The 22876-nt window shown below is 39.6% G+C and overlaps 1 pseudogene; it reads right to left on the reverse strand.

The window, feature by feature from the left end:
- The window catches only part of LOC128652490 (uncharacterized), a 35151-nt pseudogene extending 12994 nt beyond the window's left edge, over nucleotides 1-22157 (reverse strand).
- Nucleotides 22158-22876: the final 719 nt, after the last annotated feature.

The following is a 22876-nucleotide window of genomic DNA, read 5'->3' on the forward strand; positions in this document are numbered from 1 at the left end:
AGATTATTCTCCTACCAGGAGGCAGCACCGCAGGGAGACCACAGGAAGGTTATTCCCAGAGGAACAGTCCCCCCGAGGGAACTGTTTTAAGTGTGGAAAATCAGGGCATTTCAAGCGGGAGTGTCCCACTAATTCATCAGATACAGAAGTGGATGTGCTAGCTATTGAGCTGGAGGAGGCTCAAGCTACCAGTCCTTTCAGGAAAAGAGGAAAAAGAACCACACCCATATTATCTGTGGGGGCCAAGATCGGGCCCAAATCTCTGATACAGTTACAAATAGAAGATATTCATGCCTCGGCCTTGTTAGATACTGGATCCCAGGTCACCATCATTAATAGAGACTTCTATGACCATCATCTAAAACATATTCCCCTGGAGCCAGCAGGAGAGTTGCAGTTGTGGGGAGTGGGATCTCAGGCCCAGCCTGTAGAGGGATGTATAAGAGTGACAATAACAATCCGACAGTTAAACACAGGAATGATCTGCCCTATGGAATTGGAAGCTCTTGTATGCTCCATGAAGAAAACAATGTGTGCCCCAATAATTTTGGGTACCAACGCAAGAATGGTGCAGGACATGTTCAGGGCCTACCTAACTGAAGTGGGAGATGTATCTCTAACCAGACTGATGGAAGTCAGCCCTGTTCTAGGGAAAGAATGCCATCGACTAGCCCTACAAGCTAGGCCAGGATCATGCCACTACTCGGGAAAAGAACCTTTATTTGTAAGGCCTGGAGAGACTAAGACTCTACAAGCCATAGCATCTATGCACCATGAAATATCAAGAGGAACCAGGCAATACCTCATTGAGTCCTTGCCTGAGGAGGATGCAAAAAAAGGGTGGACTCTCATACCTGAGGTGAAAGACTGGCGGAATCACTGGTGTAAAGATTTTCCCAGGATAATGAAAAGGCGCACTTTCACGCACTGAAACTTTTATGCACTTGTCCGTATATGGTATATATCTCAAGTCAAACTTCAAACTATATGGCTATATGCATGCTTATTTTTGCTTCTGTTTAACTGTGTATATATATTCTCTGTTTCACCTTCCGGCAGTATGCTCAAGAACTTAATTAAAGTATGTGGTGTAAATATGTATTTCTATTACATCTGTCGGTATCTCTATAAATCAAAGAAAGAGATTACCTTGTATCCTTTGTAAAAGTTCTGTGCGTTCCTGCGTGGGTGGTAGCGAGGCTCCTTGCAACCTGGAGATGAGACACTCCTTAGTCTCACGATAAAGCAATTCCTAGGTAATGTATAATGAGTCCGCTGCAAGGAAGACACATCAGCCGCCTGATTTGCAAGTAAAAACCGACTTTATTTAAAGTCAAATTGTAACTAGGTACAAGTTTGCTCGGGAGGGAGCACTAAGAATGAAACGTCCGACGCGTTTCCTGCCCGGAGGCACTTCGTCAGGGACTAAAGCATAATGAATTCCTTAGTTCTTTTAAACACTTAGCATTTCCTGTTACGTATGCTTACCTGTGTTACAGCACACCTGTTGTCTTAATTAGGACAAATACACCGCGGTATTGGTCTCCTCACACACAGCTTGTCCGCGCATGCGCTACGGACCTCACACAGCTACTTCACAATGTATATATATTTTGTATCTATTAGTGTCTCTGTCTGACCAATCGCTGTATGTGAAACAACCAAAGCGTTTCCGGTTGTTGCTGCGAAAAGTAACACTGGTAAAGCAATTACGTAACAGTGTCTATAGAATCATTTCCAGCTAATATGTTTAGAGAAATTATAAAAATTGTAAGAAAAAATGTCAATAAAAAAACAAAATTAATATCAAAAAATGCTATTCTTATACACGATCTTTATCTCTTTACTTGTTTATCTAATAGAATGTTTCAGATATTTTTTCCGATATTTTTAGTTGAGAGAGGAAAAGAGAATAAAATTCAATTCACTAAACATCCCCCCGTGTGAGCAGATCCACCAAATAATACTTCCTATCTATCTTGGTAATTGTATTCTATTTGTATTTGATTGTATTGTGTTGCACCGTATTTCCTCTTTTATTTTTCCAAATTCAGATTTCTTATATTAAAGCTACAATTCCTCCTAATTTGCTTTTTATTCATTTGGTATTGTATTATTTCATTTCCTCTTTTTTATTTATTTTTATTTTTATTCCTATTTTGGTTGTTATTGCTGGTCTTTTATATGTTAATTTCTATTATTTTTGTTTTCATTCCCCTTTAATTTTTACTTTTTATTATTTATTTATTGTTTTTTATTTTTTATTGTTGTTTTTTATTTTTTATTTTGATGTTTCTATCTAGTACTCTGTGTCTTATATTAGTGACTAAACCTCTTGTGAGTCTCTGACATCTTAGTGTCTCATTGTGAACAAATTTATATCTTGGTGGCAAATTGTGGACAAATTAAGTGTTACACATCTACTACAGGATAAATGTCTATAGATTAAAAAAATATTTTATTTATTACTATAATAGTGTAAAATAAATATGTATATTATATAATATAATAGTGTGGAAAGATATTAAAATGTATAACTATCTCTCTGTGTGCTAAATTCTTAACTATATCATGTCGTGTGGGTTTTATCAAGTGTTCTGACTACCTTATCTCTCTATGCTTGAGGTGTGTCCCCCTTATACAGTGCTTGAGGAAAATTAATTAATAAAAAATAAAAAATAAAAAACAATAAATAAATAATAAAAAATAAAAATTAAAGGGGAATGAAAACAAAAATAATAGAAATTAACATATAAAAGACCAGCAATAACAACCAAAATAGGAATAAAAATAAAAATAAATAAAAAAGAGGAAATGAAATAATACAATACCAAATGAATAAAAAGCAAATTAGGAGGAATTGTAGCTTTAATATAAGAAATCTGAATTTGGAAAAATAAAAGAGGAAATACGGTGCAACACAATACAATCAAATACAAATAGAATACAATTACCAAGATAGATATGAAGTATTATTTGGTGGATCTGCTCACACGGGGGGATGTTTAGTGAATTGAATTTTATTCTCTTTTCCTCTCTCAACTAAAAATATCGGAAAAAATATCTGAAACATTCTATTAGATAAACAAGTAAAGAGATAAAGATCGTGTATAAGAATAGCATTTTTTGATATTAATTTTGTTTTTTTATTGACATTTTTTCTTACAATTTTTATAATTTCTCTAAACATATTAGCTGGAAATGATTCTATAGACACTGTTACGTAATTGCTTTACCAGTGTTACTTTTCGCAGCAACAACCGGAAACGCTTTGGTTGTTTCACATACAGCGATTGGTCAGACAGAGACACTAATAGATACAAAATATATATACATTGTGAAGTAGCTGTGTGAGGTCCGTAGCGCATGCGCGGACAAGCTGTGTGTGAGGAGACCAATACCGCGGTGTATTTGTCCTAATTAAGACAACAGGTGTGCTGTAACACAGGTAAGCATACGTAACAGGAAATCCTAAGTGTTTAAAAGAACTAAGGAATTCATTATGCTTTAGTCCCTGACGAAGTGCCTCCGGGCAGGAAACGCGTCGGACGTTTCATTCTTAGTGCTCCCTCCCGAGCAAACTTGTACCTAGTTACAATTTGACTTTAAATAAAGTCGGTTTTTACTTGCAAATCAGGCGGCTGATGTGTCTTCCTTGCAGCGGACTCATTATACATTACCTAAAGATTTTCCCATAATGATAAGAAACTTAACACCCACAGAGATCAGAATTGATCGTCACCAGAAGATTGGTGTGATTCACTTGTTGGACCAAGTCTCTTCAGTAATGTCTGTAAAGGCAGAACAGGGAGGTGATCATGAAGGACCTATAGTTTTTGAACTGGAAGATTCTCCTCTACCACCAAAGTGGAGAGATAGCCTCCGATCCAAATTAGCTACTCGAGAGAAAGTTTTCTCCAGGAAAGAAATGGATGTGGGATGTGCAAAGAGTGCCACACATGCTATCAGACTTTCTGACCCAGCTCCTTTCAGAGAAAGATCAAGGAGAATACCCCCTCGAGATGTGGAAGATGTCCGGGATATACTCAAACAGATGGAAGAATCTGGCATTATTAAAGAGTCCAGAAGTCCATATGCCTCACCCATAGTGGTAGTTAGGAAAAAGAATGGCACAGTCCGGCTTTGCATAGACTATCGGACTTTAAACAAAAGGACTGTGCCAGATCAATATACTCTGCCACGGATAGAAGATCTGCTAGATGCCCTTTCTGGAAGCCAGTGGTTCAGCGTCCTGGACTTGAGGTCTGGGTATTATCAGGTACCCATGAAGAAGGAGGATCAGGAAAAGACAGCTTTCATCTGTCCCTTGGGATTCTACGAGTTTACCAGGATGCCCCAAGGGGTCACTGGAGCTCCCGCCACCTTTCAAAGGCTGATGGAGAAGACTGTGGGGGATATGAATCCCAAAGAGTGCCTAGTCTATCTTGATGACCTCATAGTGTTTGGAAGGACACCAGAAGAGCACGAACAGCGATTGCTGAAGGTGTTGGATCGACTCCAAGCAGAGGGTCTGAAATTATCAATAGACAAATGTCGATTTGCCCAGAACTCTGTTACATATGTAGGTCACATTGTTTCCGCACAAGGTGTGACAACTGACCCGACCAAAATTGAAGCGGTGATGAACTGGCCCAGGCCAGATAACATCAGTGAGCTGCGCTCATTTCTTGGATTCTGCGGTTACTACCGGAGGTTTGTGAAAGACTATTCAAAGATTGCTCGAGAGCTACACAACCTGTTAAAGACTACCTCAGCTATAGAGGGTGTTAAGGCGCCAAGTCCTAAAGACTCCTTCGGAAAGAAATGGACCTCAGGATGCGAAGAAGCCTTCTTAATCTTGAAGAAAAGACTCACAGAAGCTCCTGTATTGGCATATTCAGATCCCGAGAAACCATATGTGCTCCATGTTGATGCCAGTATGGAAGGCCTAGGGGCCGTATTGCATCAGAGCTACCCAGAAGGGTTAAGACCAGTGGCCTACATAAGTAGAAGTCTAACTGGTGCAGAGAAAAACTATCCGGTCCATAAGCTAGAATTCTTGGCGCTCAAGTGGGCAATTGTGGACAAGTTACATGACTATTTATATGGAGCAACATTCGAGGTAAGGACGGATAACAATCCGCTTACTTATATTCAAACAACAGCAAAGCTGGATGCCACAGGGCATAGGTGGCTGGCAGCATTGTCAAACTATAGTTTCAGCCTTAAATACAAGCCAGGCCCTAAGAATGTCAGTGCGGATGCTCTGTCCCGCAGACCTGGACTTCCTCCTCATGAAGAAAAGGAGGAATGGGAAGAAATCCCTGTGCCTGGGGTAGGAGCCCTGTGCCAAACATATGTAGTGGCTGAGAGGCAGGATGAGTTCTCTGAACTCAGAGGAATAGACTCCATATGTCACTCCCCAGAAGCCGTACCAGAGGTATTCTGTGCTCCAGCAATGCTCCAACAGTGGTCTCACATAACCAATGAAGACAAGAAGAAAGCCCAGTCACAGGACTGGTATATAGGTACAGTCCTCAAGGCAATGAGAGCCAAGAACCCTAAATTACTGAGCTCCCTTCCCATTGGACAAAGAGATTTGTACCGGAGAGAATGGAGTAAACTACATCTAGAAGATGGAATCCTTTATAGAATTATAAAATACCATGACCACCCTGGTCGAAAGCAGCTAGTGTTACCTCATAGATATCGGGGAATGGTCCTGAGAGCTCTCCATGATCAACATGGGCATCTTGGGGTAGACAAGACCTATGGCCTGGTACAAGACCGGTTCTATTGGCCTCGCATGAGAGAACATGTTGAACATTATGTGAAGACCTGCAGAAGATGTATTCAGAGAAAGACTCTGCCTGTGAGAGCTGCCCCTATGGGCCACCTGAGAAGTACAGGACCCCTGGATCTTGTGTGCATGGACTATCTATGTATTGAGAATGATACTACCGGAATTGGGAATGTTCTGGTAGTAACAGACCATTTCACCAGATACGCTCAGGCTTTTCCCACTAAAGACCAGAAGGCTGTGACCGTAGCCAAGGTCCTCTGGCAGAAATATTTTATGCACTACGGTCTGCCCAATCGAATACATTCTGATCAAGGTAGAGACTTTGAGAGTAAGCTGATCAAAGAACTGCTGGATATGTTGCAGGTTCACAAGTCCAGAACAACACCCTACCACCCTGAGGGTGATGCCCAGCCTGAGCGTTTTAATAGGACACTCCTAGACATGCTCGGGACTCTGAAACAAGTGGAGAAGCGGTCCTGGAGTAAGCATGTAGAAGCCATGGTCCACGCATATAATTGCACAAGGCATGAGTCTACAGGATTCTCACCCTATTTCCTAATGTTTGGAAGGGAAGCCAGACTACCGATAGATGTCCGGTTGGGGGTGTCCCCAGATGGGACAAAGTCAGACTCTCACTTCCAGTATGTGAGGACCCTCAGACAAAACCTTCACAGTGCCTACGAGTTGGCCACTCAAGCTGCGGCAAAAATGGAGGAACGCAACAAAAGAAGATACGATACCAAAGTGAAGCATCAGGAAGTCCAAGCGGGAGATAAGGTTCTCCTCCGGAATCTAGGGGTACCTGGGAAACACAAATTAGCAGACAGATGGAAGGATACCCTATTTGAAGTTGTGTCTAAGCTAAAGGGGCTGCCAGTGTATAATATAAAAGGCCCAGAAGGTCGGATCAAAGCTTGGCATAGGAACCATCTACTACCAATAGCCTATATCGATGAAGAGGAAGGGAGTAGTAGTGAATGGGAGAAAAGCACAACGGAGAGTCCTGAAAATGAGGCAGTAGAGACCCCAGAAGCTCTTAGTGCTGATGATCAATGGTGGTCTCCTCCTGCTGAGGAAACACAGCACTTTCCTTCCTCTCCTCCCTTAGCCTCCTCTACATTGAATCCCAACAGCCCCAACTTTGTGCCTGGGACCCCAAAAAGAGACTCTTGTATCATGGGAAAGCCAGGGTCTCAAGCATCTGGTGACCTCCCCACCCAAGTGGCCAGAGCTGAAGATTCCCAGGAACATTCTGGACTTCCTCAGAGAGAACAGAGACTGGGTACTAGAATACGACAGCCTCCCAGGGTTCTTACTTACGATCAAGTCGGAGAACCCAGTTATGTACATATGCCCCAGGTACAATCTAAAATGGTTGATTTGCTGTATGCGGTTGCGGACATTATGAATGTTGGAACCTCTCTGTACTAGAATAAACTGTAACATAGTTAACATTTGTTTATAGGACTGTTAGTGCATTTATTATTATTTATATGTTTTGTTTTTTCAATTTACCTCTTGGTGGAACCTTGCCAGTGGAAGGCAAGGATTTTACAAGGGGGAGAATGTAGCCCTTCCTGTTGAACATTTGCACCTGTATACATTCTGCAGGAGAAGTTGCCTAGGCAACTATTAGACTGGTTGGTCATGTGATCAAGTGAAACTGAAAGAAGAGTGTAAGACACAGGAGGAAGCAGACATGTCAGAGCAGTGAAGGTGTGTGTGAGGCCTGGCTGTGTGAGAGCTGCAGACTTCATCTTGTAAAGTAACAGCATTCCTCTGCTGATTTAGTGTATGCTGCCAGCTGCAGTCTGTCCCTGTTAGAGAGCTGTGGAGAAGAATGCAGACAAAGTAAATGACTGGCAGACCTTGGAGTTTTCTTTCAGCCTGTGCAGAATCCTGTCAGTGGTAAGAAGTATCCTCTCTCCTTGTCATATTAACAGGGCATTCTGTCTATCACATAAACTTATAAACAGCTCTTCCTGTGGATTGCAGTTTCCTATGAGCTGCAACTGTTTAAATGCATGTGGATTACCTTAAAGGGCCCCAACATTTATGTGCACCAACTGGTACCCATCAGCCATTAGGGTGAAGCCTGAGGGTGGGTTCGCAGGTGGTTTGGGAGGGTGCTGGGCCTGGTTAGAGAGAGTCGGTATGTTAGTTAGCCACTGTATTTCTTGCCTTATTTTTATTTACCATAATCCTTTAATACATGTTCATACTGTTTTACTGTTATTACTGTGTGTGTTGTAGTTATTTATTATGTTCCTGTCTGGGAAACCCATTCTTGCCCTGGATGCCCAGTCAGGTGGAGGCACTGCCACAGTCATGTACCCCAACTCCCAGGTAGCGGAGACTCAGGATCAGCCTGCAGAGCACATGGAGGTAGCTGGGGTAAAGACCCACAGGGGTAATTGTGGGCCTAGGCCAAACCCCGTTACACCAGAAACAGAAGTTATGGAGCAGCGGTCTAAAGACAATTCGCATAAAGCAGGTTTTGCACTGAGTGATCTTCAATCAGAACTAATTTAAGAAATCATCTAGAAATTAGTGAAAAACAGAGTGTGCAGACCCTACTTTATACACATAAACACACACAAAGAGGCCGATTTATGTAAGTGCAAGCGGACATGATATGATGTAGCGTATCATGTCTGCCGCACATTGATAAATGCTGACAGCATACGCTGTTGGCATTTATCATTGCACAAGCAGTTCTTGTGAACTGCTTGTGCAATGCCGCCCCCTGCAGATTCACAGACAATTTGCCGCTAGCAGGGGGTGTCAATCAGCCCGATTGTATAGGATCGGGCAGATTGAAGACCGTGGACAAGTTATGGAGCAGTGGTCTGTAGACCGCTGCTTTATAACTGCTGTTTCCGGCGAGCCTGAAGGCTTGCGCGGAAACAAGGGGCACAAGGGCCATTCAGCCCTTGTTGCATCTACCCCAAAGACACAATTATCTAATACTAAAAATGACTGAAGCAGCATAAATATCTTAATAATAAAACACAATTGTAACTCATTAATAATTAAACCAGATACTGATGAAATATTTACAAAAAACATACTTGTTATGAATTTTACTGCATATTACAATTAATAATCTAAAAAATTAATAATCTATAAAATATTAATAACTCAGCAAGACACATTTAAAGATCATACAAACACACACATATACATACAGACACACCTGCACAGGCATACACACACGCACTATGCATACACACTCAAATAGGCATACACACATACACAGATACATACAGACACACACACATAGACAGACACACACTCATAGACAGACACACACAGGCATACACACACACAATCTATACATACACACAAAGAAACACATACAGACATACACACATAGTTGATGTCCTCCTCTTTTCAGCTTACATCTACAGTGCTTATCTTCTGACATATTGTATTAGTGTGATATTTATTAGAATATACAACAAAAATATTGACATTAGCGCATTTTGTGTTCTGACAAACTGCATCTATAATTTCTTCATACTGATTAGATATGCACAAAAATAATGAAAATAAAGTAATTTCCTTGTGTCTACCTGCTGATGCATCTTTCCAGTTTGATATTTTTATTAATGAGCAAGGATTAAATAGCAATATCTCTAGTTTTGTAGACAATATAAGAACACAGAAGCGCCACATGGCCCAATATTGTTTGATAACAAATAAAGGTAAAATATGTGATGGATACACTCACATTTAGTGCGGCAACCCTAGTGGTGCCGAAGAAGCGGTCTGGGATCAATTAACAGTCACCCAGAAAACTGACCTCCGGTGGATATTCAGTAATCTGCAGGAAATTATATAGAACTCAAAACTGCCTATATGGCCTGGTACTGTTTGTATAGGCAGATAGTGTATAATGGTGATATATATTGCACTCACATTTAGTAGAGCACCTTCCTTGGTGCAAACAGGGCATGCTGGATTCAATACAGTCACCCAGTAGACTTATATCCGGTGATCTGGAATTCCAAATGATCCACAGGTGAGAATGTAGACCAAGAAAGGCAAAAATGGTGGAAATAATAGTCCGGCAGCAAGTGGTAAGTAAAAATAAAAATTACTTAATTTATTTAAGCTAATAAAAGCAATGCGTTTCTCAGCCAACCAGTGGCTGTTTCATCAGGCTCTCTAGTTTTGCAGATGATACAAAGTTGTGTAAGGTCATTAGGTCATAGCAGGATCAACTTGTGTTACAAGGGGATCTGCAAAAATTTGAAGTATGGACAGGTACAGTAAATGGAAAATTAGATTTAATATGGGAAAATGCAAGGTTATACATGTTGGAAGTAAAAATAAGCAGGCTATGTATTATTTAAATGGGACTAGACTTAGCCAAACAGAGGAGGAAACAGATTTGGGAGTAGTAATAGATAACAAGTTAAAAAAGATGAGTGCACAATGCAGGGCAGTGGCTTCTAATGCTAATAAGATACTATCATGTATGAAAAGATGCACTGATGCAAGGGAGGAAAGCATAATTATGTCACTATATAAATCCCTGGTAAGACATCACCTTGAGTATGGAGTGCAGTTCTGGGGACCGATCTCAAAAAAAGACATTGCAGACCTAGAAAAAGTTAAGAGAAGGGCCACAAAGCTAATAAGGAGAATGAAGAATTTATGAGGAGAGGAGAGGTTAGCCAAACTGGGTCTGTTTTCTCTAGAAAAAAGGCACTTTTAGGGGTGACATGATTACTTTACATAAATATATTCAAGGCCCATATACAGAGATGGCAGAAACTCAGTTTATTCCAAGAAAATTGTTTGCGACAAGAGGTAACAATATAAGACTGGTGGAAAGGAGATTTAATCTCCTGCAACAGAAACATTTTTTCTCTGTAAGAGCAATAACATTTTGGAGCTCATTACCAAAGGAGGTAGTGTATGCCTGGCTGGAATAAGAATTCAGGGATATGATTGTTTGTGTTAAAAGAGTCACCTTTTAATCGGATTAATTTATGCTCAACTAGAGCTTTTTTGTAAGTATATTAGATTTGTATTGGTTGAACTCGATGGACTTCGGTCTTGTTTTCAATCTCATCTACTATGTTATAAAGTGCCGTAACATAGCTATAAAGTGTCTAAATGTATATTACTGCAGCCTAGGAGATGCTCTGAACATACCCTTTATCAAATGTTCAGTCCAAGAAAGAAGAGTAGAAAATAAATAGTATTCAACTTTTTATAGCTGGTGTTTTATTTGACCACCATCAGACCTGTTGTTTTGATTGTAATTTCTTATATATATGGCTATCATTTGTATTGCACTATCAGTGCGATTTTTTTATGCATTCAACCATTTCAAAAGGCAATTTAAAGGGACATGAAATCCAAACATTTTCTTTCATGGTTTAGATAAAGCATAGAATTTAAAACAACATTCCAATTTACTTGCATTACCTAATTTATGTTGTTCTCTAAGTATCCTTTGTTGAAAAGCACACCTAGGTAGGCACAGTAGGTGAGAGGTAGTTGTATAAATACCTTTTATCATTGGCTTACCAATGTGATCAGCTAGCTCCCAGTGGTGCATTGCTGCCCCTTTTACAAAGGATAACAAGAGAATGAAGCAAATTGATAATATAAGTAAACTGGAAAGTTGTTTAAAATTGTATACTTTATCTGAATTATGAAACAAAAATGGGTTTCATGTTCCTTTAAAATAAAATTAGGAGTTATTCACCAAACACATGTATCATAAAAATGTTATACTTGCCATGCATTTTCTTATTAATCAATGAATGCTACCTACAGTCTACTTAGTGATACAACAATACTTAGGTGCATCATGTTTCTTTCATGAGTAATAATTTTAGTTACAATTGTGTATTAATTAAGTAAGATTAATTTATAGGTCATATTCATTATCATGCTTAAATGATCTCATATTTAAATGAAAGAGGCTTAGTGTTTGGAGTGGTACTGAACACTTTGTTATATAATTTGGGAAATGTGCATGCATTAAATAATTTAGATCCTATGCTTGTTGCTGTAATGAAGTTGCCTGTGAAAATCAAGTGACAAAAGACTTGACATAATGGCCTCTATTTATCAGGTCCGGATCAGGTCCGACAGACCTCGCTGGCAATAGGCCGCCAGCAGGGGGGTGTCAATCAACCTGATCGTACTCGATCGGGTTGATTTCCGGCGATGTCTGCTCAGAGCAGGCGGACAGGTTATGGAGCAGCGGTCTTTGTCACTGCTTCATAACTGCTGTTTCGGAGCTTGATAAATATGCCCCATAGGCTCAATTCTGTTTAGTAACCTGATCAAACAGGCAACTATTATGTAGTGGTAGATTGCTATATATTGCTTATTAAATAATAGGTGGTTACTATAACCAGCTCTAGGAGTTTCAGATCTAAAGTGCTATATCATTCATATATATATGTTATAGACACCACTGTTACCATAACTCATACTTAGTTAACCCCGACATAGCCAATCCCTGCCAATTCAGTCCCAATTGTTATTAATCAAAAGAATCTCCTCTCAACCAATCCCCACCAACAATTTTAATTCTAAACTCTGCTGACCTGATTACCACATGGCTGATAACCCCAATCAAATCTCTTCCAATATTGGTAACCCTAACTGCAACCTTCTATCAATGAAAATAAATTTAATCTCTGACCCTTTCCGATCCATACTATCCTAACCGAAATTCTCTTGCTTCATACGCCATCTTAATTCTAAAAAGCTACCCACCTACATGATTCCCCATAGATAAGCCTCCAATATGATCACTTACCACAAACTGCAAACATTTTCCGTAATGCGCATCACAATACCCAATAACAACAACAAAAAATAATTTGAAAGTCAAGTCTTATTTTCCCACATGATTCCATCCTATTATTAAACTTAGTATGGATAATTCTTATTGCTTAATGGTGTTATTGAAGATGGAATGGCTCAATGACAAAAACTTAGCAGACCAGTTCTTCTAATTATTTAGTCTTATCTTGACAGTAAGTCAACCCACCTATATTTTAATTGGTTAATATATCAGAAGGAGGGAACAAAAGACAAGACTCAGTCTATGGTGTGGGACAAAATATATCTGACTTGTTAGTGTTAACAATGAAGAATTTAAAGAAAGAAGACTTTATGTAAAGAGATTTTAATTCTCCTTTTTGATTTTTAGTCAAGTATTTTTTAGCTGGCAATTTGAGGGTCTTAATTGTTGGGAGGTATTTTGGTTTTGCAGTGGGAGGTCCATGACACGGTAGTTAGATTTGGTGGCACATGGTCCAATGTGAGGAATCATATGCAAAGAAGTTTAGAATTTAGAGAGTTTTTTTTTTTTTTAAATGGCAGGGATGCATAAGAGAGATTTAGTAGTAGTGGGTTTTCAATCTGGGACTGAAGTTAGGATAATAGTGTCAGAGGTTAGGTCACCCAATATGTATATTAATGTTGCAATTATGTTAACAATAGTCAGGACATTAGGTCATCGGTAGTTAGTTATCATTAATTATTAGTGGGAAAAGTGTATTAGAGTAAGATTGGTGGGGAGTAACGGTGTGAACAGATGTTAGGGTTAACAGTGTAGAGTGGATAGAATTGACAGCAGTTAGGGATAACAGTGGAAGGGAGGATTTCAGTAGCAATTAGGATAAGCATCATGAGGTCAGGGGAGCAATGCTTAATGTTAAAAATGGCGGGGGATTTGGGTCAGTGGTGCTCTGATTGTATAATTAGCAATTGCAGATTAAAACAGTTGAGTAACCTTGTCAAAGATAGTTATGAGTAACATCAGTGCAAGGGATTGGGTAATCAGCAGTTTTATTGTGGTAGGAGAGTTAACTCACTGCAGTCGACCATTTCTATTGACCATGTGTATCATGTTTTTCTACCTAAATGCAGTTTATAACTATATGAGAGTTAGAAAATATTCTTAAATTATTCAGATTACAGTAACTAATAAACTAACTAATACGTAACGTAGCATTTTTTTTAAATTAGAATTATATTAATTTGTTTTCATATAAACTCAAGAAATAATAGTGACTGTGTAATGAATAATATATGCTAACACCTAAACTTATTATTATCGGTTATTTGTAGAGCGCCAACAGATTCCGCAGCGCTGTAAACAGAGGGTAGTAAAACAAAACAATTAAAGGGATCAGATGGGTAGAGGGCCCTGCCAAGAGTTGCACTGTTGTAATTAGCTCTTTAAAAGGTGATCTACAAACAGATGGAAGGGGGGTTCAGGGAATAGCAATGGAGGAGGGGAACTGGTATAAAGTAAGGTTAGCGTAGGTTGTATGCATCCCTGAACAGTAGAGTTTTAGGGAGCGCTTCAAGCTGTTAAAACTAGGGGAGAGTCTTGTGGGGCGAGGCAAAGAGTTCCACAAGATGGGAGCCAGTCTGGAGAAGTCCTGTAAACGGGAGTGTGATGAGGTAACCAGAGAGGTGGAGAGTAGGAGGTCATGAGCAGAGCGAAGGGGATGGGAGGGAGAGTATCTAGAGACAAGGTCTGAGATATAGGGGGGAGCAGTGCAGTTGAGGGCTTTGTATGTCAGAGTGAGAATTTTGTGTTTGATCCTAGAGGCAAGAGGAAGCCAGTGAAGGGATTGGCAGATGAAGAGCGACGTGTAAGGAAGATGAGTCTGGCAGAGGCATTCATTATGGATTGTAAGGGATCTAGGTGGCAGGTGGGGAGACCAGAGAGGACAGAGTTGCAGTAATCAAGGCGGGAAAGAATGAGAGAGTGGATTAAAATCTTAGTTGTGTCTTGTGTAAGGAAGTGTCTAATTTTGGAGATGTTTTTAAGGTGGAAGTGGCAGGCTTTAGCCAAGGACTGAATGTGAGGAGTGAAGGAAAGATCTGCGTCAAATGTGACCCTGAAACATCGGGCATGCGGGGTAGGGGTAATGATGGAGTTGTCGACAGTTATAGAGATATTGGGGGTGGAGATTTTGAAGGAAGGGGGGAAAATGAGGAGCTCAGTTTTGGAGAGATTTAGCTTGAGGTAGTGAGAGGACATCCAGGAAGAGATGTGAGAAAGACAGTTAGTGACACGGGTTAGCAAGGAAGGAGATAGGTCTGGTGCAGAGAAGTAGATTTGGGTGTCATCGGCATACAAATGATATTGGAAACCGTGGGACTTAATTAGGGAACCTAGTGATGACATATGGATTGAGAAGAGAAGGGGACCGAGGACGGAGCCTTGCAGTATTCCGACAGAAAGTGGTTATGGGTCAGAGGAGGCCCCAGAGAAGGCTACACTGAAGGTACAGTTTGATAGGTAGGAAGAGAGCCACGAAAGGGCTGTGTCACAGATGCCGAAGGATTGGAGGGTTTGGAGCAAAAGAGGGTGGTCGACAGTGTCAAAGGCTGTGGACAGATCAAGGAGGATAAGCAGAGAGAAGTGGCCTTTTAATTTTGCTGTAAGTAGGTTGTTGGTGACCTTAACAATAGCTGTCTCTGTGGAGTGATAGGGACGAAATCCAGATTGCAGCGGGTCAAGAAGGGAGTTTAACGTAAGGAAATGGGATACGCGTGCATATACTAGTTTTTCGAGAAGCTTTGAAGCAAGAGGGAGGAGGGAAATAGGGCGGTAGTTGGATGGGGAGGTAGATCAAGGGAAGGTTTTTGAGGATAGGTGTGACCAGTGCATGTTTCATCAATGAGGGAAATGTACCAGTGCTGAGGGAGAGGTTGAAAATGTGTGTTAGTATAGGGGTAAGGGTAGCAGAGAGGGAGGGGAGTAGCTGTGAGGGGATAGGGTCAAGGGGACAGGTAGTGAGGTGAGAGCGCAGTATAAGTGCTGAAACTTCTTCCTCAGTAACAGGGGAGAATAAACTAATAAATTAAGTAATTTCATATTGCCTATGGGACAGTAAGCATTATCAAAGGCTTTAATGATGTGCAACATTTATGCATTGTTTTTTCACAAGTGACATTCTTATTTTATCTTTTGTATTTTTATTGTAATATTTCTCCTTTTTCAGGTGGTGTGTGGTTATGGTGCAGAATATTTTTACTCAAGCTCATCACTCATAATCCAGGTACAGGGATAATGCATTTAAATGTCCAATAGCCCAACCATGGCCTAGTTTCCATTGAGGTGATAACGTTTGGTAACTGGTGGTAACATAAAAATTCTCCATTTAATGGAGATAAATGTTTTTATCACCAGTTTCCACAATTTACCACCTCAATGGAAATGGGCCCCATATCTGTGACTGAGTATACCTGTTATTTACTGCAGTCATGATCCCAGTGTATGTACCATTTCCTTGGTTCCCAAGTGCTATCTAGATCATTTTAGCATGTTGTTAACATCAAACTGGTACAATATTATGGCCTTCTGGGTGAATCCTTGCTTAACCCTGACCATGAGGAGGAATTTGAATATCCAGACAGCCAAGAAAAGGCCCTAAGGGACAAAAAGGGTTGAAACCAATTCACATATGAGTTCTTCCCAGGTACATTACACTGGGAATATTATTACACTAGAAAAGACAAATAAAACACTTTTTTAATAAACTTTTATTTTAATATATATTTATGACATTCACTTCATATGACATTTACATTATTTATAATACTAATTTTCAATTCTTCAAAACAGCATTATATTGATTTTTAGTTCTTAAAATAGCATTAAATACATACAGTATATATATATATATATATATATATATATATATATATATATATATATATATACACAGTGGGGCAAAAAAGTAATTAGTCAGCCACCAATTGTGCAAGTTCTCCCACTTAAAAAGATGAGAAAGGCCTGTAATTTTCATCATAGGTATACTTCAACTATGAGAGACAGAATGTGGAAACAAATCCAGACAATCACATTGTCTGATTTGGAAAGAATTTATTTGCAAATTATGGTGGAAAATAAGTATTTGATCAATATCAAAAGTTCACCTCAATACTTTGTTATATATACTTTGTTGGCAATGACAGAGGTCAAACGTTTTCTGTAAGTCTTCACAAGTTTGTCACACACTGTTGCTGGTATGTTGGCCTATTCCTGCATTCAGATCTCCTCTAGAGCAGTGATGTTTTGGAGCTGTTGCTGGGCAACACAGACTTTCAACTCCCTCCAAAGGTTTTCTATGGGGTTGAGATCTGGAGACTGGCTAGGCCACTCCAGGAACTTGAAATGCTTCTTACGAAGCCACTCCTTCGTTGCCCGGGCGGTGTGTTTGGGATCATTGTCTTGCTGAAAGACCCAGACACGTTTCATCTTCAATGCCTTTGCTGATGGAAGGAGGTTTGCACTCAAAATCTCATGATACATGGCCCCATTCATTCTTTCATGTACACAAATCAGTACTCCTGTTCCCTTTGCAGAGAAACAGCCCCAAAGCATGATGTTGCCACCCCCATGCTTCACAGTAGGTATGGTGTTCTTTGGTTGCAACTCAGCATTCTCTCTCCTCCAAGCATGACGAGTTGTGTTTCTACCAAACAGTTCTACTTTGGTTTTATCTGACCATATGACATTCTCCCAATCCGCTTCTGGATCATCCAAATGCTCTCTAGCATACTTCAGATGGGCCCGGACATGTACTGGCTTAAGCAGGGGGACACGTCTGGCACTGCAGGATCTGAGTCCCTGTCGGCAAAGTGTGTTACTGATCAAAAATGATATAGCTGCACCACCAACTGTATTAAAACATCATTATTTTATTGTGCCACTTAAAACAGACAACGTTTCGGACCCATGTCCTTATTCATGTCTAACATACAACTCTAAAAACAAACCTTATAAAGGCTGCGGCTCGACCAACCACACCTGTTCTCACCTGTGTTCAATTAATACAAACTTTTTTGTTTTGCTTAATGCCATCTAGTGGTCATTATTTACATCTCTAATTACATTTATCATAGTTTTTCAACAAAGGAAATAAAGAGAACAAAAACTTTTTCATCATTGTTAATCATACATCAAGTTAACCCCTTAATGACCGGAACATTTTTCAATTTTCTTACCCTTAATGACAATGGCTATTTTTACATTTCTGTGGTGTTTGTGTTCAGCTGTAATTTTCCTCTTACTCATTTACTGTACCCACACATATTATATACCATTTTTCTCGCCATTAAATGGACTTTCTAAATATACCATTATTTTCATTATATCTTATAATTTACTATAAAAAATTTATAAAATATGAGGAAAAAATGGAAAAAACACACTTTTTCTAACTTTGACCCCCAAAATCTGTTACACATCTACAACCACTAAAAAACACCCATGCTAAATAGTTTCTAAATTTTGTCCTGAGTTTAGAAATACCCAATGTTTACATGTTCTTTGCTTTTTTTGTAAGTTATAGGGACATAAATACAAGTAGCACTTTGCTATTTCTAAACCACTTTTTTTTCAAAATTAGCGCTAGTTACATTGGAACACTGATATCTGTCAGGAATACCTGAATATCCATTGACATGTATATATATTTTTTAGAAGACATCCCAAAGTATTGATCTAGGCCCATTTTGGTATATTTCATGCCACCGTTTCACCGCCAAATGCGATCAAATTAAAAAAAAGTTCACTTTTTCACACATTTTGTCACAAACTTTAGGTTTCCCACTGAAATTATTTACAAACAGCTTCTGCAATTATGGCACAAATTGTTGTAAATGCTTCTCTGGGATCGCCTTTGTTCAGAAATAGCAGACTTATATGGCTTTGGGGTTGCTTTTTGGTAATTAGAAGGCCGCTAAATGCCGCTGCGCACCACACGTGTTTTATGCCCAGCAGTGAAGGGGTTAATTAGGGAGCATGTAGGGAGCTTGTAGGGTTAATTTTAGCTTTAGTTTAGTGTAGTAGACAACTCCAAGTATTGATCTAGGCCAATTTTGGTATATTTCATGCCACCATTTCACCGCCAAATGCGAGCAAATAAAAAAAACCTTTAAATTTTTCACAATTTTAGGTTTCTCACTGAAATTATTTACAAATAGTTTGTGCAATTATGGCACAAATGGTTGTAAAAGCTTCTCTGGGATCCCCTTTGTTCAGAAATAGCAGACATATATGGCTTTGGCATTGCTTTTTGTTAATTAGAAGGCCGCTAAATGCTGCTGCGCACAACACGTGAATTATGCCCAGCAGTGAAGGAGTTAATTAGGTAGCTTGTAGGGCGCTGGCAGGGTTAATTTTAGCTTTAGTGTAGAGATCAGCCTCCCACCTGACACATCCCATCCCCTGATCCCTCCCAAACAGCTCTCTTCCCTCCCCCACCCCACAATTGTCCCCGCCATCTTAAGTACTGGCAGAAAGTCTGCCAGTACTAAATAAAAGGAGTTTTTTTTATTTTATTTTAAAAAAAATGTATTCTGCTGTAATGGAGCCCTGCCTTAGCCCCCAACCTCCCTGATCCCCCACCAAACAGCTCTATAACCCTCCCTGCTACTTAATTGCCGCCATCTTGGGTACTGGCAGCTGTCTGCCAATACCCAATTTGCCCCCAAAAATATTTATAAACTTTTGCCCCCAAAAATATTTATAAACTTTTCTGTAGTGTAGCAGCCCCCCCTCAATACCCCCAACCCCCCCCAGATCCTTTTATATATATATATATTTTTTTTTTAATGTTTTGAACTTTTTATTTTTTTCCATTGGTGTCAGTGGCTAATATGCGTGCGCGCCCCCACGTGCACACGCGCGCCCGCACGCTGCCGCCTCCTTGCTTCCCTTCCCCCCGGAACACAGCACCATTGTTACCGGTGCAGAGAGGGCCACAGAGTGGCTCTCTCTGCATCGGAGGCTTGTTAAAAGGTATTGCAGGATGCCTCCATATCGAGGCATCACTGCAATACCCTGAGAGCTGCTGGAAGCGATTGCGATCGCTTCCAGCACTCTCTTAAACAACTGACGTACCAGGTACGTCCATTGTAACTAACTGCTAGTTTTTGCAGGACGTACCTGGTACGTCAGTTGTCATTAAGGGGTTAATCTACTCAGTACACAAAATAATTGAATATACACTTATTGTCATTAGTTATTGTATTGCAATGTATTATTTTCAAAAAATAACATACAAAACAAAAAAAAAGGGGATTTTTTCTTTTCTTAATTCTTTTTCAACATTGCTAATTCAAATATCTTTTGAAGAAAAGCCAATTTTAATTGTTGCCCTTCCAATTAGATCTTATTAAATGGTCATCTTGAAAAAAGAATACTTTTTGGAGCTCTTAAACAGTTACCAAGAACGTCTTTCAATAAAGGATAAAAAACAAAAAGGCCAACCTAAAAAAATTCTTTTTTATAAAATTTAGGCCAGTTCTTAAATCTTTTTACATGTTCAGCATTAAATTTAAAAAGGTATTAGCTAAATGAATTTAAATTCCAATCTATCCAAAAAAAGACTTTCAACAAAAGATATCAAAAGAACTGAGTAAATGTAACTATCCGTATCCCTGAAGTTTTAAAACCAATTTTTTTTTAGAAAAACCTGCCAGTTAAACTACTATCAAGTACCTAATCATCCATATTTACTGACATACACTCCAATCCATTTCCCTATTCATCCCATTGGGTATCATAGTCCCCAGTTCATGAATCCAGTATAATTCTCTATACTTTAACAACCTAACCCTATTACCACCCCTCCTAGGAAGACTAATATGTTCTAACACCTGGAATCTAAGCTGATTAATCTGGTGTCCAGCAGTTATAAAATGGTGGGATACAGAAGCATCCAATTTTACTGTCCTGATATTACTTTTGTGTTGGTTAATACGCTCCCGTACCCTCTTGGTGGTCTCGCCCACATACCCTAAACCACATGGGCACTTAATTAGATACACCACGAACTTAGAGTTACAAGTATAGTAATCCTTAAGTTTATATTTCTTACCCGACGAGGGATGGGTAAAAATGGGGCCTTTAATGATACTATTGCAGTTTTGACAATTAAGGCATGAAAAACATCCCAAGTTTTTATGCCCAATGTGTCCCTGGGTAATTCTACCCCTTGGGCCCACATCAGCTTTAACCAATGTATCTTTAAGGTTCTTGCCCCTTTTAAAGGCAGCCATGGGGGGACTAGAGAATTCTTCAACATTTGGATTAGAAATTTGTAAAATGTGCCAATGTTTTTTAAGTACTTTTTGTATTTGGTTACTCCAAGGAGAATATTAATTAACAAAGATCATTCTTTTATCCTTCTTATTTCTCATTTTGTCCATAAGTAATTCTGTCCTTAATTCTGTACTTAAGGACAAAATGATTACAATGATTACAATGATTTAGTTATCGGCAGGTTAATAACCACTTGGGGTAACAAGGCTAGTACAAATAGTAAAATTATAGATATGTAAACGGTTTATCCCCTAAGCCAACGCTCAAAGCAAGCATTTATATCAGATGACTGCGCATATTCACCAAGCCCTCAGATAGCTATCCCTTCATCAATCTAGAAACTAAATTTAAACATATAATAGGTACAGTATATGTGGGTATAAGTTACACACATATTAGTTTGAGTCATAACAATCGGAAAATCCCATCTGTCTTAATGCGTGCCTTAGTCACTGCTAAGGTAACCAACGTCCATGAATAACTGTTAACGCCACCCAATATTAACTAGTAAGTGCCCATGAAAAAGAATCATAGAATTAAAGCATTAGTTCACCATCAAAAGAACTCCTTTTGTATCCGGCAAATACCCTTCATGCTGTTTAAAGTGTTCAAAAGAAAGCTGAAATCAGCGGGTCAATTTGCGAACCTGACTGCCAACATAATGTGAAAGCAAGGTCCGGTATGTCAGAAGCAGTAAGCCTATTCCTTTTCGCCTTGTGTTAGAAGCGGGAGGAGTGCTGGGAGAAGTAAAGCCCTTGAGGCGAAAGTCAGACCACTCAATATCCTCAGGGCAGTCTATCCAGTCTGAGTTCAAGAGAAGCCACGGCTTGGTCTTAGCTGCAACCAGCCCCAGGGCTATCCCGCTGATGCGAGCATTCCTGGGCATACACAAATCCTCCTCCAGAGTATATGGAAAACACTGCTGTGGGCCTCCTTGCAATTCGAGACATGACATCTCCAAAACACTCTGAACATATGGCTGACAGCTTCCGCAGACATGAAGGGAGATAGGTATCAGATGTGCTCTCTGTATAGTTACTAGCTTGCGCTCCGCTGGGTTTTAGCTTGCTCAGCTAACGTAAAGTCCCTCTGACTTCCTTTCCCTTGTGTAGACCACGTAGTCAACTTGCAGCCAGGTGTCTTCACTGTGAGCACACTGAGCAGCTTCAACTCTAGTTGCTGAAAGGAAGTCTCAAGAGTGCGTAAGACTGTCTTCTCACAATCTACCTCAGCCGCCATCTTGCTTGCTAAGGCACGCAGAACTGAGCTTATTATTGTGTCGTAGGCAGCTCAACCCGCACAGCTCCTTTATCTCTCAGGCTTCCATTCGCAATCTGTTCCACTTGGGTCTTCAGCAGGGCTCTTGATCGGCATGTAAAGTCACCAATTACCCCCAAAATCAATGTTAGGACCTGGAGCTCACACTGTGTGCGTTCGGCTTGTCTGGTGGCTAGCTTCGCCCCCAACCCTTTCACGGATGTATTTAAAAAAAAAAAAAAAGGTACATATATACTTTTTTACTTTTTACTTTTGCTGCTGAACAATAAAAGCTCCTTTGGTAAGTATATATTAAGATACATTATTTACATTTTTTCAATGTATGATACAGTTTAAGACCTTTCATGTGCTTCATCTTTGGGTGAGAGTAATTCTGGCTTGTATGTGAGAATTTATCCCCGCCAAAAAAATATTGCTTGTTTTTTCAGTAGGTTTAGAGTCTGCTGATGATATTACAGCATAATGTTTTTTTCCCTGTTGTCCCAGGGGTTGTACGGAATCTGGCATATAACTTTTTTTTTAATTTACATGACTTTATTTTCTTGGTGACATAGTCCTTAATTGGGATACTGTCAGAAATCCTCAGGTACTTGTGAATGGAATGGCCAAATTGTCTATGACATCTGCTTTTTCTAGATTTTCTCAGCATTTCTTCCCACTTACCAGAACATAATCAAGAA

Source organism: Bombina bombina, chromosome 3, assembly GCF_027579735.1.
Source record: "Bombina bombina isolate aBomBom1 chromosome 3, aBomBom1.pri, whole genome shotgun sequence".
Classification (NCBI taxonomy): Eukaryota; Metazoa; Chordata; class Amphibia; order Anura; family Bombinatoridae; genus Bombina; species Bombina bombina.